Here is a 20,940-nt window from a genome sequence, read left to right on the forward strand (position 1 = left end):
CGATGACTGAGTTGGGGCCTAAGGGCCAGATTGTGAGTGATATTGATGGGATCAGGCTACACGTCGTCTCAAGTTTTATTTATTCATGATAGGAACAGGCTTCATGCCGCAACAAGGCACATTGGATTTATATATATTATTATTATATGGATCGGGCTGCACGTCGTAGTAGGCCTTGTAGGCTTTATTATTATTGATGGGATCGGTCTGCATGCCGCAGTAGGCCATATTGGCTTTATATTAGCAATTGAGCAGGATTTGCCCCTTCGGATTCTGACATACCAGAAGTAAGCGCAGGTACCGTACAATGCTAAGTGGTTGAGTGTGCTGGGTGATTGAGCGTAATGAAAGGGAGTGCGAGACAGTGTGATTGAGTACTCTGAGAATGTGAATACATGAGTTCATTATTGTGATGCATTGCATTTGAAATGCATACTTGACATACCTGCATAGAAATGCATTTCCTCATGCTACACGGTATTGTGACATTCAGGACTTCACATGCACATTGACATGTAGGCATAAATATGTACTTTTCTCATGCTATTTGAGATTGAAATATCTTATCAGTTGTTGAAAGTTTTTAGGAAAAAATACATTTTTCTAATTTACTATTATTTTGGTGATTTCGGTGAAAGATTTGAGTTTTACTGTTATACCTGAAAAATATGCCTATTTTTCGTAACTATTAACGAGCTGAGCATCATATCTTTGAGTTATTTCTTATACTATTTTTATTATACTGTTATGAGTTGTTCTCGACTATTAGTGTTGGACTCTGACCGTTGTCCAAGCTCGTCACTCGTTTAAACCTAAGGTTAGGTTTGGTACTTATTGAGTACATGGGGTCAGTTGTACTCATACTACACTTCGGCACCATTAATGTAGATTTTGGAGCTGATGTTGTGTATGGCAGGAGCTGGCATTAAATATGTACCTACACACCGGTTATAACTGCCTCTTGTTCTTGGTAGCTTTAGATTTATAAATATATTTATGTATATTTCGAACAAATGATGTATTTATTTCATACCAGCTTTGTAAACTCTAAATCTTATATGCTCATGACTTGTACTACCAGTCCTTGGGAAGTTGTATAAAAGTTCAATTATTTCATCATTTATTTTCTCAGTAAATCTCATTTGAATTGGATATTTGCTAATTGGCTTACCTAGCGGGTTGGATCGTAACAAGTTGGTCTCAAAGCTCTAGGTTCATAGGTTCTACGAGTCATGAGAAAATGTCTAGTAGAGTCTTACAAGTCGGTATGATGACTTGCATACCTATCTTCGAGAGGCTACAGGGCATTTAGGATAAACTTCCCATATTTCATTCCTTATCGTGCGACTTTGATTCAGCTTGAAGTGTATCAATTTGAATTTTTTCCACTCACTCGTATGCTATGTGAGCGCTCGGGATCAGCTGTACATCGGCGACTTATGGATTCCATGGATGAGGTATGAAATGTTTTTTTTTTGTGTTTTGGTGATGGACCAGTCTGGAGGAATTGAGGTCCGATTTGGAAAACAGCTTAGGTTCGGTAGCTTAAGTTGTGTGAGCATAATCGTTTGGACTTCTATGTCTAGTAGTGTCCCTAAGGGAGGGACTGGTGGATCGATGAGTGGTTGGATGGCTATATTATGTGTAGGATATGACTGCGGGATGTGTCCAGATGGTTTCAATATGATGAGAAGAGTTTTCTTGAGATGTGAAAAGGACTATTGGATGCTCGATTTTTGTGGATGTGTCATACAGTCTTGAGTTATGAGGGTTTTGAGGGATTCTTTCATGTTATTTCATTTGTGGAAGGAAGTAGATTCTCATGTCTTGTTGATGATTTCAGACTCAGAAAGGTTAAGTGATGCCGTAGTAGTTGTGGTTGTGAAAGGGTATAGAGAGATGTTAGTTTGAGGCTAAGCAGGTGGATTATCACCTGCGGAGTAATCTATGGATGTGTGATCCTTATGATTTTGTGTGGAGGCTTTTTTCTATTTATGGGTTATAGGTGTTGCGATTTGAGTTTGGATTATTTAAGAAAGTTGACCTGACCATCACGAGGATGAATGTGAGCTTAGAAGATAATTTGAGGTATTATATGGTTTGTGTTACATGAGCTTATGAAGGGTTTAGTTGAATCCCACTACGAGATTATGGCAGTAATAGAATATAGGTATTGTGAGTTATCAGATGTTTTATTCTATGGCTTTGAGCAAAATGGGGGACTCTACCATCGACAATTTGATTTCATGGTTATGTGTTGTACTGGTTTCGGTCTTAGGCATACGTGTGGATCAGTTGTGATTTGTAGAGGCTGGTTTTAAGGATTACTTAAGCAAGGATATTTCTGTATGCATGATGTATTTCACCTTATGGATATATGGGAGTCTTGAAAATGGTCTAGGGTTGCTGTTCGTGATGGATGTAATATACCAAGAAAAAGGATTCACTCAGTTACTTAGAGGTATGGATTACTTCTTTGGGTTTTATTGTGGTAATGGGCCATATGTCGTTCGACCAGTTTGGGCAGAGTAATTGATATCTGAATAGAGTGGATGACTTCCGAGAAGGTTATAACGGGTTCAAGATTCATATGTGGTATTTGAGGAAATTTCAAATTTGTAAATAGCCTAGATCAGATATTAGCATCGGATGGTGTCGGGACTCACGGTATTTCTATATCACTATGGATTCTACATTTCCGTAATAGATGGGTAAAAGAAACAACTTTAAATTCACAGAAGGTCTCTTTAGAGTGGGAGTCTAGGTTGTGGTACTTGTGGGGGTTCTTAGGAGGAAATGCATCGGCTCATGGGCCTTATGGCGATGTGGTGGTATGCTAGGATCTCTTGTGGTGAGATTTGGGTAAGGATCATGGAGTTTTGGTAAGGAGAAGTGTCAACTTGAGGGTAATTCGGAAGGAACTCAGAGAGATAGGACAGCTTGGTAGTAGGTAGGATCAACACGATAATGTATCTGATTGATTCTTTGGGTACTTATGATGTAGTGAGTCTCTACAGGTTTTTTGTGGCAATACTCTTGGGATTGTCGACCTGTGTGACTTGGCTGAGTAGAGGGATTCAGTTCTGATGGTTTGGCTACGTGCATATGGATTTCGTAGAGTTCTCGATGATTTATACAACAGGTTAAAATGAATATTTTCTACTGACATGAGGAGTGTGTTGCGTATTATGATTTTCTCCTCGATGGGATCAAGAGGAAGGTTTCTAGCTAATTGAGTATGTGTTCTGCTAGGGCCGATAATGTGGTTCTCGTATTTTCATATGATGGCATGATAGATGCGCTGCGTTGTGTGGGATTGAGATTTGCATGTGTAAGGTCAAAGTTTAGTTTTGAAGGGAAGGTCATGAGTTCTTAGACAACATGGACGGTTTCAGTTGACTAGATGAATGCTATTACTACTTGGTATTTCCTGAGAAGGGTGCGCATTTCAGAAGGCGTACCATGTTTTGACTTTTAGATGCTTCATTGGTATTGCGATACTCGCCTAGTTGATCGACTGCTGATGTTTTAGATTTTACTATGTGGCATGGAATAATTATAGAAGTATTTCTCATAGAGATGATTATGTATGAGTGATGTGTTAGTTATTCGAGTGGTGGAGTTGGGATCGGCTTTGTTGATACATGTGTTCTATGGATTTGGAGACTGGGAGTCCTTAGAAGCATATTGTTTTGGGGTTACATACTATGAAGATATGGCCAAAGTTAATTAGATGGTAGTACGTGCTATGGTTAGGTCATTGTGGAATTTTGGAGGGCCATTTATCCATTTGGGGGTGACCGGAGGTTACTTGGGAGCCCATTGGTAGGCCCAATGAGGATGTGTATTCTATACCGGGTTGGATTTGTTGACTCAGAACTGTTAGTATTAAGGGGGTGTAGCATTCAGTTAGAGTTGACCTTGTTCGTGTACTGATATGTTCTATGTGTTACTCTTCTATGCTACGAGGGGTTGTGATTTGTTGGTTATATACACACATGATGTGGTTCTGTTTGGGCCTTGTAGAGGAATGTGAGCGAGATAGTTATTGGGGTATTGAATGGTTGATTACACCTTGGTTATGGTCTTTATAGGTTGTGGTATATTGTGTTATTGGCTTCTTCATGATTATGGTCATGCACTTCTTGTACTTGATGTCGAATTGCGTGCCGTTGTTGATTTTGAGCATTTGGATCGGGTCACGCGTTGCAGCAGAGTTATGCTGATATATGATTTTTTGAGTTAGATTCATGTGTTTCGATTCTACTATGTGTGATGGGGTCGTAGCATTGCGTTTGTGGTGGAACATGTTAAGATTGCGAGACGGTTCTCTCATTTGAGTCATTCTCCATGTTTGAGTACATTTGAATTATTGCTTATTGGTGCACATAAGTGGTTTTGGGTTGTATTGGTGTGGAATGTCAGAAGAATAGTTGTGTTTGATGAGATAAGATCATTGGACCTAGAATGGGTACTATCAGATTTGATTGTGGTATATTTGGAAGGATAATGTCACTGATCGACTTAGAAATTAGCTATGGTTCTTGTCGAAGAAGGGCGAGCTCCATGACTTTTTGATTTGATGAGTGGTTATGCGTTTCTGCCTTGTTTCTTTCATCATCGGCAGTGTACGAAGGTTTTGAACGAGATTTTATTTGATATAAGGTTTACTACCGGCATCAGGTTTATTTTGAGCAGCTACTATGATCGGGAATTATTGCTACAAGTATACGAGTTGTGTGGTATGTCATATGATTACATCTTGGGTTATGGTTATAGCTTGATACAGCTTGTTCAGACTTATACAGTGTGTAGATGCGAGATTCGGGTCTTGTAAGGAATTTCGGATGTTGTGGGTTCTAAGGCTTACAGACAAAGGTTAAAGTAACTATCTTGAGTTATGTTGTGTTGTCAAGCTTACATGGATTGGGTGACGTGGTATCATCACCCGGTATGTGCATAGTAAGGTTACATGGTGATTTGATGGCTTTGGAACGACTCTAGGCACGTTCGAGGACGAACATATGTTTAAGTGGGGGAGAATGTAATGACCCGATCGACCGTTTTGAGCATTTACATTCCGTTCAACTATTTAAAGTCTTGAGTAGCTTCGTATGATGTATTATGACTTGTGTGAATCATCAGTTTTGGTTTTTAGGTGATGCAGAATTAATTTGGAAGAATGATTCTCAACTATAAAGCTTTAAGTTGGAAGAGTTGAACAAATTTGACTTTTTAGTATTTGACCTCGGATTGGAGTTTTGGTGTTTCTCTTAGGTCCGAATGGTGATTTTGGATTTGAGCGTATGCACAGATTTGTATTTGGATATTTTTAGAAGGTTTCAGTACTAATCGGTGAGAGTTGGAAATTTGAAGGTTTGGAATGTTAATAAGTTTGACCGGGAGTGGACTTTGATGTTATCGACTTCAGATTGTTGTTCCGTGTGTTGTAATAGCTTCGATATGTCATTCGGAAATTGAATGCAAAATTTGGGTTCATTCCGGATTTGTTAGGCTTGAATCAGACGCTTGGTTTGAAGTTTGAAGTTTATGAACGTAAGAGATTGATCTTGATCGACGATTCATGGTCTTAATGGTTTTATGTGTGATTTGAGGCCCCAAATAGGTCTGTGTTATGTATTGGGACTTGTTGGTATGTTTGAACAGGGTTCCGAGGGACTCGGGTGAGTTTTAGGGTAGTTTCGGACCATTTCTAGGTCATTTTTAGCTACTGGTTTTTGGCTATAACGGTGTACATTGTGATCGCGTAGAATTGGTCGTGATCGTGAAGAGTAAAATGGGAAAAATGAACCTGTGAATGGCGATCTAGGAAGCCTTTTCGCGATCGCGTAGAAGGAAATTATGTTGTCACCGACTCAACTTTGAAAGCTTATATCTTACAATCAATAAGGAATTTGGAGAAGATCGAAAAATAAAAGTTGTAGCACTTTATGTCTAGTTTTCTGAAAGTCAAACTGTTTGTCATTTGGAGTTATTTACAAAACGTTATGGCTGATAAACTAATAGGCTGTATAAGAAGAGTTTGGAAAGGATTAATGGAAGTTTGTTCATCGTGATCGCGGGGAAATGGTTGCGATCACATATGGTAAAAATTGTCCAGTAAAATTTTGTAATCGTGATCGTGAAGGGTACCTCTAGAACTATGTATAAAGTACTTTATTTCGAAGGTTTCAGACATTTTAGCATATTTTGAGCTATGGAGCTCGGATTGAGGCAATTTTTGAGGTGATTATTATTACATGGATTGAGGTAAGAGTTTCCTACTCAGTTTTGATTATATTTCATGAAACCATCTTCAATTTTGGCATTTGATTGATGATTTTGAAAGAGAAATTGGGGGGTTTTGTCTAAACATTCATAAAGAGAATTTTTGAGTTTTGAACATCGATTTAGAGTCGGATTTGAGAGAAACTAGTATGGTTGGACTCGTAATTGAATAGGTTGTCGGATTTTTTGAATTTTGTCGAGTTCTGAGGTGCGAGCCCGAGTTTGACTTTTTGGTTGACTTTGGGCTTTTGATTAAAGATTCGACCTTTATCTATTGGGTTTGTTTCCTTTGGAATTTTTGATGTTCTTAAGTTAATTTTTGCTAGTTTTGGGGCGTTCAGAGGTCTGTACGTGCGAGATGGCATTTCTAGATTATTACTTGGCTAGCTCGATATCGGATTCGGCTTGTTCGATGTAAGTAACACTTCTAAACTTGGTGTTGATGGTATGAACCCCTGAATATATGTGTTATGTGTTTGGTGTTGAGGTGACGCATATTCTAGGTGATGGGCGTGTGGGCATGCACTGTGTGAATTATAACTCGGTTGATTATGTGGCACTCTGTAGTTACCTAATCTTGTTTTTATCCATGACATTTCTACGTGCTAGAGTAATTGAGTTGTGATCCATGTTAGAAACCATGTTTAGGCTATATGCTTATTCTGTTGGGACTCTTTGAGGTCATTTATGTTGTTGAGTTATTTGCTTAAATTGCAATTACATACTCAGTCATATTCATTCATTTGCATATCATATCCTAGTCTTTATTATTATTTGTTGTCACATAATGTTATAATTGGTTGGGTCGATTGGTATGAGATTTGTGAGCCCGAGAGACTGGAGAGATTGATGCTTTAGTTGGGGCTTGAGGGCCAGATTATGAGTGATATTAATGGGATCGGGCTTCACACCGCAACATGTTTTATTTATTCATAATGGGATCGATCTGCATGCCGCAGCATGTCATATTGGCTTTATATGTATTATTATTATATGGATCGGGTTGCACGCTGCAGCATGCCTTATATGCTTTATTATTATTGATGGGATCGGGCTACACACCGTATCAGACCATATTGGCTTTATATTAGCGCTTGGACTAGATCCGCCCCTCCGGAGTTTGACATACCAGCAATGAGCACAGGTACGACACAATACTGAGTGGCTGAGTGATTGAGCGTGATGAGTGCGAGTGAGAGACAATGAGATTGAGGACTCTGAAAGTGTAAGTATATGAGTTCTTCACTGTGATGCATTGCATTTGACATACATACTTGACATACCAGCATAGAGATGTATTTCCTTATGCTACACGGTTTTGTGACATTCAGGACTTCACATGAACATTGACATATAGGCATAGAGATGTACTTTCCTCATTCTATTTGAGATTGAAATATCTTATCAGTTGTTGAATGTTTTTGGGAAAGATTACAGTTTTCTGATTTACTCATATTTTGGTGATTTCGGTGAAAGATTTGGGTTTTACTGTTATACCTGAAAAACACGTCTATTTTCTGTAACTGTGAACTAGCTGAGCATCATATCATTGAGTTATTTTTTGTACTATTTTTATTATACTGTTATGAGTAGTTCTCGGCTATTAGTGTCGGACTCTGACCGTTATCCAAGCTCGTCACTGCTTTTAACCTAAGGTTAGGTTTGTTACTTTTGAGTACATGTGGTCAGTTGTACTCATACTACACTTCTGCACCTTGTGTGTAGATTTTAGAGCGGATGTTGCTATGTATGGCGGGAGCTGGCATTGAAGATGTACCTGCAAACCGGTTATAACTTCCCCTTGCTTTTGGTAGCTTTATATTTATAAATTTGTTTATGTATATTTCAAAAAGATGATGTATTTATTTCATACCATCTTTGTAAACTCTTAATATTATAAGTTCATGACTTGTACTTCCAGTCCTTGGGAAGCTGTATAGATGTTTAGTTATTTCATCATTTATTTTCTCAATAAATCTCATTTGAATTGGATTGTTGCTAATTGGCTTACTTAGCGGGTTGGGTTAGGTGCCATCATGACTAGTTGGATTTTGGATCGTCACAGGTGGTCAGACCGACTATAGTATATGGGGCGGAGTGTTGGCCAGTCAGGAACTCCCATGTCCAATAGATGAAGGTGGCTGAAATGCAGATGTTGACATGGATGTGCGTGCATACTAGGCTAGATAGAATTAGACATGAAGTTATTTGAGACAAGGTGGGTGTGGCCCCTGTGAAGGACAAGATGCGGGAGGCAAGACTTAAATGGTTCGGGCATATGAAAAGGAGAGGCATAGATGCACCAGTGAGGAGATGTGAGAGGTTGGCCCTGGAGGGAATCATGAGAGGTAGAGGTAGGCCGAAGAAATATTAGGGAGAAGTGATTAGACAAGATATGGCATTGCTTCAGCTCACTGAGGACATGACCATGGATAGGAAGGTGTGGAGGTTGAGTAGTAAGGTGAAGGGTTAGGATAGGTTGCCTAGCATTGTCCTTGTCTATGTCAGTAGCTTTAGTACACGAGTTAGCATTATTTATGTATTTTTGTATTCCTTGACTTCTGTGTTTACTTGTCATTGCATTCGTTCTGGCCTTCTAATTACAATTCTTAGTTTTAGTTTTGTATCTTTGTATTTTGGCTTCGGTTTTCTGACTGGTGTGCTTGCTGCTATCCTTCTTTTATTTTTCCTAAGCCGAGGTTCTTCTGAAAATAGCCTCTCTACCTTTTTGAAGGTAGGGGTAAGGTGTACGCATATTTACCCTCCCAAGACCCCACTTGTGGGATTACACTGGGTTTGTTGTTGTTGTTGTCCCAAGCTGGGCTGAAATTAAGCCAAACTGGACCAAAGTTGGCCTAGATATCCCAAATCCCTCGCCCAATTTCCCCTAGCCCGAACCAGATGACCCCTTTAGTAACTCAATTGAGACCCGTTTTCCGACCCGCCCTGCTTCTCCTCCAATCTTGGCCGTTGATCTCAAATGGTCAACGGCCGAAAACTTCTCTTTCTCACTTTTATTTACCTTAAACCCTAACCCTAATCTCATTTTTGACTCGTCCGCCCCCCCCTAAATGATCTAAACTTCCCCCTAATCTGAGAAACCCTAGCAGCCGCCTCCCCCTAATCTTCTCCGAATCTGATAAAATCATGGATCTTCTCCATGATTCACTTACTTATTTCGTGATGCTTCGCTATTGTATACACATCTGTGGTGTTACTTAGTTCTTGCCTTATTATTTTTGTCAAGAACTACCTTTCAAGAACATGCCTGATTGACTCCGATTTTATGAAGATTTGGACTATTTTCTGTCTATATACACTCTACAATGATTTATTCTTGCATTCCTGGTCCGATTTACAGCTGTTGGACCCAACTAGGGGTTGAAAATTTTCCATCTTCTTTACCGGCTCTGTCACTGATTGCATGTGATCATTTCTTTCCTTTTTTATGTGTAATTGATGGTTTTCCATGTTTGTCTGTTCAAATAGACTAATATATAATCCCACCCCGATTTCTCCTTTTGGACAGACTTTGGAATCATTATCACTTCCTCACTTCTCATTCACTTTGTTATGAAACTTTTTTTTCTTGGCCGGCTGAAAGCCAAGGCCACTGGAATTTGCTTAATCGACCTTCCCAGTGCGAGCACTGCTCGGGGTTCATCTGAAACCCTTGAACTCTAACGCACTAGGTTTTGGGGTCCTACTGCTCTCTTTTCTATTGACGATTGGAACATTGCTGGAATTGTTCTTCTTATTTACTTGTTTGTTAACTTGCAATTGGTTAGTCTGTTTGGACCTAGAACTTTCATTCTCCTTCGTATGTATTTATGCCTTTGTGTACTCATGCCAGTAAATCTTCTATGAATTAATATCCTGCTATGCTATATTGTTTGTAGCCTTATTTGCTCGGAAGTCTTCTTATGATTCTATACTTTTAGCATCTAAACTTTCCTAATGCATATCACGTGTATTTAACATAGACGATTTCTCTCTTTCTCTCTCTCTCTCTTAACCTATTTAGTCTATGTGTATTATGATAACCAACTCATGCCTATAAAGTATTCTGATTCCTATTGAGTTATTCATGCCTAACCTGCTATCTTTCTGGGGTTCTACTGTTAGTTGTGACCTGTTCCCATGCTGTTTGCGACTCTATTGTGTACTTTTTGACTGCTCAATTCTATGTTCTTTAGTATTAGTTGAGACTTTTAGAGTAAACCTCATAACTAGCCTTTTTCTCCTATATGTTGGCAACTAGTACGAGGTTTGATGCTTGTATGTCTTGCTTCTGAAAATTGGCATGTGTCTTATATTATGATTGATATTTAGTATGCTAAAGTTTCCCCTACTCAATTAAGTGATTGCTCGATCATGAACCTGTTCTGTTATGTTTTTCACTAGGATTTCATTTTAAAATTTTCATGTAAAGGTTGTGTTCCACCTGTTTTGTCTATGACTATACTAGATTTTCATGTTTAAAGTTGTTTAGGCTAAATCTGGACTATGTTTTGTTTTGAAACTTTACTTGAAGTAGTTTGTTATCCTACGATGACTATTCCTGTCACTTTAATTTTGCTTCTCAAAATATAAGCATGAACCCATCTTATGTGTACCTTCTGAATACCTCATGGGATCTTGTCTATATACCTTAGTGAGAATTGTTGTTGGTTACAGTTTTAATTGCTGGGGACATTCGTGGGTTATTTTTGTATTAGGCCTGTAATTGCTTCATTAGGCTTGTATTTGTTCAATCTATAATTTGTCATCTTGTATTATTTCTTCTTGGGACTGTAATAACTTGTAAACAAACATTTTGGGATTATTGGAAATGGGGGAACCACGATATTTATCTCTTGCATGAATGGGTAGAGATCATGCCTATAGGATCTTAATTGTTTTGTTTGTTCGTCATGCCTCATTCTTTGGAATTATTTGTACACATGTTATTCACTTAGAAATCATTACTTATGTTCAATATAATGACTTGAATGGTTAGAGAGCATGCTTGTAGGATCCGAATATGGATTTGTTACACTTAGATATTATGTGTATAGGGGTTCAATACAATAGCTAGAGAATGCATGCTTTGGTTTACTTCCTTCCATCATGTGACTCATCTAGACACCATGTCTATAGGATCTCGATTCAGGTGATCAAACTTCTAATGTTGTTATTCTCTTCTTATTGCATAACCCCCCTAGAGAACATGCCTATGGAGGTTAATAAAAAAAGATATATGACTTCACTGCCCAAGCGCAGAACGTTTAGAGACTATGCCTATAGGGTTCTATCACTCGCCTAGAAGTCATGCCTATAAGATCCTTAATAGAACTATGTAATTATAAATAGCTACTTTGCCAAGACTGGTTTCCTAGAAATATTGCCTATAGGACTTTATGTCAACTGCTGAATTGATTAATCATATAGAAACCATGCCTATAATGCATGAACAATTTATCACGTCAAAATTCCAAACTTGTGTATCCACAACTGCCCATTTAAATAATCTTGAATATAGTTAGTATAAGTCATAACCGTCCGCCTAATTTACTACGTGCACTTGTGCCTATATGAGGAGGTAAACTTGAGCCTTTTGTGTTGATCATGTGAAGTCCTATTTGTTTTGATTGCGCGCCTAGTTTTCTCATTTTGAGCAGCCTAAGGGAAGTCTATAACCACCAGAGTAGTAGGTTCAAAAGCCTCTTGGACCATAGGCATGGGACGGTTAAAGCACACATAGGACGCAGTTTAGAATTGAACTAGAACACTTTTAGGTAAACAACTTTAAGATATTAATTGGGTAGCAGAAGATGATAGTCTGTGCCCGCTGAATAATATGAGCAACCCTTACACTTAAGGAAGTTGCGAAGTATTATTTATATTGCGCAGGGTGATCATTTAGGCTAAAAACTTAGGACCCTCCCCCCCCCCCCCTATGGTTACTATTTATATGTATGTTTATTTGAAATTAGATCAAACTAGGTTATATCTCATAATCTTCAAAGATTGTACCAATTACCTATTAATGTATAACCCACTTCTTTCACATATGCAGTCTCTTTTAATACTTGTTTCATCTTGTGGTTAGATGTTTGGAATCCTTTTTCTAATTTATATGATCACATAGGATAATTATAATTCTATAATCCACATAGTTTAAAATTTGGCTGGGAACCATAGTTGTGGACCTCTAAGAGTGCTTAACACCTTCTCTTTGAGGTAATCTGATCCTTAACCGATCTTTGGTGATGTTGACTAGTTACAACATGGTTATTTCCAAATAAGTGCCCTAACTCACCTTAAAAATTGTTAGGTGGAGACTCTTCTCTTTTAATACCCATTTAAAAGAGTTGTCAAATATCGAAACCCGCTCTCGCAAGAAGATATGACGCAACATAGATGAAGAGCCAGACGGTAAGCCATGGTACAACGACATCAAAAGGTTCCTTGAAATAAGAGATTATCTAGAGAATGCTACCAATGGTCAGAAGCGATGACTAAGAAGGCTAGCCAATCATTCTTTCCTTAACGGGGAAGTCCTATACAGGAGGACCCCAGACTTGGGTCTTTTAAGGTATGTAGATGTTGCTGAAGCAACTAGATTTCCAAAAGAAACAAACGTAGGAACTGCGGATCTCACATGATTGGTTTTACCTTGGCCAAAAAGATTTTAAGAGCCGGATACTTTTGGATGAACATGGAAAGCGATAGTATCAGTTACGTGCAAAAGTGTCACAAGTGCTAGATTTACGGGGATTTCATTTGGGTTTTAGTTGGTCGTTTGCCGCTTGGGGCATGGATGTGATTGTGCCACATCAAACGGACACTATTTCATCCGAGTAAACATCGACCACTTCACCAAATTGGTCAAAGCGTCTACATACAAGGCTATCACGAAGAAAGTGGTAGCAGATTTTGTCTGTAACAATATAGTCCGCCGATTCGGGATACCAGAGTCGATCATCACTGACAATACAGCCAATCTTAACAGTGATCTCATGAGGGATATTTGTGAAAAGTTGAGAATCTTCCACCATAACTCCACAACCTACATGTCCCAAATGAATGGAGCAGTTGAAGCAGCCAACAAAAACATCAAGAGGATCTTACAAAAGATAGTGGACAATCATAGGCAATGGCACGAGAAACTATCATTCGCCTTGTTGGTTTATCAGACCACTATGAGAATATCTACCGAGGTAACGCCATACATATTCGTATATGGAACCAAAGTTGTGATACTTGCAGAGGTAGTGATACCATCCTTGAGGGTCATTTAAGAAGCCAAGTTAGATGACGCATAATAGGCAAGGGTCAGGAAGGAGCAACTCATGCTCATTGACAAAAAGAAAATGGACGAAGTGTGCCATGGTCAGCTATATCAAAATAGGATGGCCAGTATATTCAACAAGAAGGTGAAACCTCGGCAATTTACACCGGGGCAATTGGTTTTGAAGAAAATATTCCCTCATCGGGAGGAAGCCAAGGGAAAGTTCGTGCCGAATTGGCAGGGTCCTTACGTGGTCCATCGAGTATTGTCGGGAGGAACATCGATCCTAGAAGAAATGGATGGAAGAGTTAGCACGAATCCCATGAACTCAGATGCAATCAAGAGATACTACATTTGTAAATAGTAAATTATGGTTTGGTGGTAACAAAACTATGCCCGACCTGACTTCCCATGGTGGGATACGTAGGCAACCAATGTAGGGTCCGGTCTCCCTCCCCTTTTTTAATAAAAAATCCAAATATCATTTTTTATGTACTCGGAACTATGCCATGACTTGATTTCCTTCGGAATGAATACGTTGTCAATCCTCATCAGATTCAGTCATCTATTGTAATTGAACTACATTATAACCTGATTCCATTTGGATACGTAGGCAGTCTGAGTCAGACTCGGCCACTTCATTCTCAAATTCTTATCCATTTGTATCTATTGTAATCGAACTACGTTTTCACCTGATTCTATTTGGATACGTAGGCTGATTGAGTCAGGCTCAGTCATCATCATCTTATTACCCTCTAAGTATATTCAGACCTGATTTTGTTCGGACACATAGGCAACCTGAAAAGGTTCGGTCATAACCCTAGGAAAACCTTTGTAATGCATTCGTTAGGATTAGGATGCATTCGCGACAGCCAAGAGCTACGTCACCAGGGGCATCTCCAAGAATCGACATCAACGGGACAGAGTCATCCGAAAACAACATCGCGTCAGAAGGAATTTCTAAACATGTCATAATCTAGATGGACGAAATTTACCATAAAGAGAACAATTTTTCAAATGTTTACTAAAATTATCATTCCACCTACCAAACTTCGTGGCATAATCTCACCAGACAAAGGGCAAGACTACGATCAACACAAACCAACATCCCACCCACTGCTAAAGATTTTTCTTTGAGCGCAGGACCGACAAGATACGAAGAATCCTGGAGCACACTTGGAGAAATGACGGACCCGCTACTCTCTCATTAACCCTATGTATATTTCATTATCTAATTTATTTCCTCATATGACTAAGGACTAACTCCAAAATTCTTTACAGGTATTCTAGAACCAAGCTTCGATAAGATCAGAGCATATTGTAAATAGCAAAACGTCTGCTCAACCAAGTGGAGAACCTTGTATATAGTGAGCTGCCAGCCCCACCAATCAGAGCCGTGTATATTGCAAATGGTTTGCTCAATCAATCAGAGCGCCCTATACAAATCGAGTCGTTCGCTTTGCCAATCAAAACACCTGTATAAAGCAAATTGTTCACTTCACCAACTAGAGAATTTTACACTGTCACTCCACCATATAGGAGATTTCAAGTAGATAATTGCAAACTTCGTCACCAACTTTTCCAACCAAAGGACGAACCTTCCAATCCCTCCATATGTTCTGCCGATCGATGTCTGCAATTTAGTTTTGCAGTCAAGAGTATCTCTTAGGAATGCTCCTTATTTCTTTGTTTTATCCTGAATGTTTTTACATTTTGTTCATGCATCTTACATATACATTACATTTCAAATCAACTCCCATACACTTTACATTTCAAGTCAACTACTCCCATCGTGCAAAGATACATTACAAGTAAACTACTCCCATTGCGTGGAGATAGTCCCATCATGCAGAGATATTTTACATTTAAAGTCAATTACTCCCATCGCGCGGAGATACTCCCATCGTGAGGAGACTTAATGCTCCAACAGCTGGGGAACGATACACATCCTTTACATAGTCAGGCATCATCATTCTTGCATCATTTACATTATATCATAACATATCTGCATTACGATAAATGGATATGTGTGTATTTTGTTTTTCCTGGATTAAACATTGCGATGTGGAACTTATTCTAAGCAAAAAATCAAGCTACAATGCTATGAGGACAACAAACTCATAAGCGGGCCGAGGATCCAAACTCAAACTCAAAATACAATCAGTAGAACTCTAAATCATGGAGCACACTCGGAGCAATGACGGACCCGCTACTCTCTCATTCACCCTATCTATGTTTCATTATCTAATTTATTTCCTCATATGACTAAGTACTAACTCCAAAATTCTTTGTAGGTATTCTAAAACCAAGCTCCGACAAGATCACAACATATTGTAAATACCAAACTGTCTGCTCAACCAAGTGGAGAACCTTGTATATAGTGAGCCGCCAACCCCACCAATCAGAGCCGTGTATATAGCAAATGGTTTGCTCAATCAATCAGAGCGCCCTATACAAATCGAGTCGTTGGCTTTGCCAATCAAAACCCCTGTATATAGCAAATTGTTCGCTTCACCAACTAGAGCATTTCACACCATCAATCCGCCATATAGGAGATTTCAAGTAGATAATTGCAAACATCGTCACCAACCTTTCCAACCAAAGGACGAACCTTCCAATCCCTCCATATGTTATGCTAATCGATGGCCGCAATTTAGTTTTGCAGTAAAGGGTATCTCTTGGGAATGCTCCTTATTTCTTTGTTTTATCCTGAATGTTTTTACATTTTGTTCATGCATCTTACATATACATTACATTTCAAATCAACTCCTATACACTTTACATTTCAAGTCAATTACTCCCATCGTGCAAAGATACATTACAAGTAAACTACTCCCATTGCGTGGAGATACTCCCATCATGCAGAGATATTTTACATTTAAATTCAATTACTCCCATCGCGCGGAGATACTCCCATCGTGAGGAGACTTAATGCTCCAACAGCTGGGGAACGATACACATACCGTCTAACAATCGAGTCAAATTCAAGTATCCAGTTGCCCCGATTCCAAATAACGGCTAGCCAACAGCCAGGCATCATCATTCCTGCATCATTTATATTATATCTTAACATATCTGCATTACGATAAATGGATATGTGTGTATTTTGTTTTTCCTGGATTAAACATTGCAATGTGGAACTTATTCCAAGCGGGCCGAGGATCCAAACTCAAACTCAAAATACGATTAGTAGAACTCTAAATACACTTGGAGCAATGACGGACCCGCTACTCTCTCATTCACACTATCTATGTTTCATTATCTAATTTATTTCCTCATATGACTAAGTACTAACTCCAAAATTCTTTGCAGGTATTCTAGAATCAAGCTCCGATAAGATCAGAGCATATTGTAAATAGCAAACTGTCTGCTCAACCAAGTGGAGAACCTTGTATATAGTGAGCCGCCAACCCCACCGGTCGGAGCCGTGTATATAGCAAATAGTTTGCTCAATCAATCAGAACGCCCTATACAAATCTAGTCGTTGGCTTTGCCAATCAAAACCCCTGTATATAGCAAATTGTTCGCTTCACCAACTAGAGCATTTCACACCGTCACTCCGCCATATAGGAGATTTTAAGTAGATAATTGCAAACTTCATCACCAACCTTTCTAACCAAAGGACGAACCTTCCAATCCCTCCATATGTGATGCTGATTGATGGCCCCAATTTAGTTTTGCAGTCAAGGGTATCTCTTGGGAATGTTCCTTATTTCTTTGTTTTATCCTGAATATTTTTACATTTTGTTCATGCAGCTTACATATACTTTACATTTCAAATCAACTCCCAAACACTTTACATTTCAAGTCAACTACTCCCATCGTGCAAAGATACATTACAAGTAAACTACTCCCATTGCATGGAGATACTCCCATCATGCAGAGATATTTTACATTTAAAGTCAATTAATCCCATCTCGCGGAGATACTCCCATTGTGAGGAGACTTAATGCTCCAACAGCTGGGGAACAATACACATCCTGTCTAACAATCGAGTCAAATTCAAGTATCCAGTCGCCCTGATTCCAAATAACGGCTAACCAGCAGCCAAGAATCATCATTCCTACATCATTTACATTATATCTTAACATATCTGCATTACAATAAAGCCAGAATTCACACTTTGAAAATTTTGCATACAACTTATTTTCTCGCAAGGTCTAGAGCAAAGCCCTCAAATGTTGCTCATGATCATCCTGGTTGCGGGAGTACGCCATGATATCATCAATAAATACAATGACGAATGAATCAAGATACGGATGGAATGCACTGTTCATTAGCCTGCCTTGGCACCACAAAACTCAAATTCCTTGGAAAAATTTTACGGGACCTTACAACTCCGCTAGGTCTATACAATATGGTGGAATAGAAATGGGCTCAGTGCCCGGCAACAAGTCAATACCAAAGTCGATATCTCTATCGGGTGGCATGGCCTGGAAGATTTGTTGGAAATACATCTGGGAAGTCTCTCTCTATCAAAACTGACTCAAAAGTAGGAGCATCAGCACTGACATCTCTCACAAAGGCTAGATATGCATAACACACCTTCTCAATCATCCGTTGTGCCTTAAGGAAGGACACAACCCTGCTAGGAATATAATCCAATTTCCCCCTCCACTCTAATCGTGGTAAACCTGGCATAGCCAGTGTCATAATCTTGGCGTGAAAATATAAAATAAAATGATAGGGAGACAACCAGTACATGTCTAAGATAACATCAAAACCACCAATACCAACGAAACATGACCAATACACATGGTCCATAACTATAGAATCTCCCGCAAGCGTGGACACATACACAAGAGAACTCAAGAATCACGTGATATACCCAAATACGGAGCAAAGTCAGATGATACATATAAGTAAGTGGTACCTGAATCAAATAAGACTGATACATCTCTATGAAAAACTAGAGCAATACAGATGATAATTATGTCTGATGCAACTGCCTCTGCCTTACCCGAAAAAGCATAGCATCTAGAATAGCTTGTCCTCCCCCTCTTGGGCGACCCTTACATGCCTGACCTCCACCTCTAGTTGGCTGTGCAGGTGGAGCAAAAATTAGAGCAGCAACCATGGCTTGAGAAGTCTGTGGACCCTGTGGAATACATGGAGCCTGAGTAGTCTGTGGAGGTACACCCCTCCAGAGTGTGGGGGAGTCCCTCACCATATGACGGGTATTACCACACTCAAAGCAGGCTCTCGGTGGGCATGGTTGCTGAAACTGGCTCAGTCCTGGTCGGCTGGACTGACCACTGAAAGCACCCCATGTAGGAGGTGCACTAGACAGTGGCAGTGCATAATGAGCAACCTAAAACATGGAAGTAGCCGGAGCACCACTAGAAGTTGGAAGCGCTTAATGAACTGGACGGCTCACATAGCCCCTGTCATGATGGGTCATAGCTGCAGCATGGCCACCACTAAATCCTCCAGTACCTCAAGGCCTTTTGGCCTCCCCGTGCTCTCTCTCATGGCCCCGCATACCCTCCAACCTTCATGTGATCTCTACCACCTGTTGATATTCGATATCTGTCTCCAGTTCTCAAGCCATGCTGAATCTAATACCGCAGTTGAGACCCTCAATAAATCGATGAACTTGCTCTTTGAATGTAGAAACCAAAGCAGGTGCATGTCTGGACAAATCACTTAATCAGACAGCATACTCTGACACTGTCATAGTACCCTGGCGCAGCTGCTCAAAATCCATGCCCCATGTATCCCTAAGGGTCTGAGGAACAAACTCTCTCAAGAACATCTCTGAAAACTGAGTTCATAAGAGTGAAGCTGTATCAGCTGGACTAACCTCCTCATAAGCTTGCCACCACTAATATGCTACTCCTAACAACTGGAATGTAGTAAAATCAACCCCACTCCTCTCCACAATACCCATGGTGCAGAGAATACGGTGGTACTTCTCTAGAAAACTCTGTGTGTCCTTTATAGCTAGACGTCACATGGGACACTATACAAATAGTGCCGCCAAATCTTCAAGGCATGAACAATAGCTGCTAATTCTAGGTCGTGGATAGGATAATTTTTCTCATGGACCTTCAACTGGTGAGATGTGTTGGGAATCACCCTACTGTCTTAACTGAACACTACGCCAAGGCCAAAACGTGGTGCATCACGGTACACAATGTAAGACTCCGAACGTGTAGGCAACACCAACACTAGGGTTGTAGTCAATGTTGTCTTGTGCTTTTGAAAGGTCACCTCACACTCCTCAGACCATCTGAAAGGAGCACCCTTCTGCCTCAATCTAATCATAGGTGCAGCAATAGATGAGAAACCATCTATAAAACGGTGCTAATATCATGTCAAAAAAAGAAAACTCTGAATCTCAGTAGATGAAGACGATCTAGGCCAACTCTACACTTCCTTAATCTTCATCAAATCTACCTTGATCCCCTCACTACACACCACATGACCAAAAAATGCCACTGAATCATGCCGGAATTTACACTTTGAAAATTTTGCATACAACTTCTTTTGTCTCAAGGTCTGGAGCAATGTCCTCAAATGCTGCTCATGATCCTCTCGGCTACGGGAGTACACCAAGATGTCGTCAATAAATACAATGACGAATGAATCAAGATATGAATGTAATACATTGTTCATTAGGTGCATAAATGTTGTTGGGGCATTGGTCAGCCCAAATGAGATCACAAGGAAATCGTAATGACCATACCGAGTCCTGAAAGTAGTCTTCAGGATATCTGGTTCCCAAATATTCAGTTGATGATACCCTGACAGCAAATCAATCTTTGAGAATACACTGGAACCCTGTAGCTGATCAAATAAGTCATCAATGTGCGACAATGGGTAATTGTTCTTCACTGTAACCTATTTGAACTGCCGATAATCAATATGCATGCGCATAGAACCATCCTTTTTCTTTACAAACAAAATCGTAGCACCCCAAGGTGACACACTAGCCGAATGAAACCCTTATCAAGAAACTCTTGCAACTACTCCTATAACTCATTCAACTACGATGGGGCCATACGATATGGTGGAATAAAAATGGGCTGAGTGCCCAAAAATAAGTCAATACCAAAATCGATATCTCTATCGGGTGGCATGCCTGGAAGATTTGCTGGAAATACATCTAATAAGTCTCTCACTATCGAAACTGACTCAATTGTAGGTGTATCAACATTGACATCTATCACAAAGGCTAGATATGCATAACACCCCTTCTCAACCATTCGTTGTGCCATAAGGAAGGACACAACCCTGCTAGGAATATAATCCAAAGTACCCCTCCACTCTAAATGCGGTAAACCTGGCATAGCCAGTTCCATAGTCTTGGTGTGACAATCCAGAATCAAATGATAGGCCAACAACCAGTGCATGCCTAAGATAATATCAAAATCTAC

This window comes from Nicotiana tomentosiformis, chromosome 2 (assembly GCF_000390325.3).
Source record: "Nicotiana tomentosiformis chromosome 2, ASM39032v3, whole genome shotgun sequence".
In the NCBI taxonomy this organism is placed as follows: domain Eukaryota; kingdom Viridiplantae; phylum Streptophyta; class Magnoliopsida; order Solanales; family Solanaceae; genus Nicotiana; species Nicotiana tomentosiformis.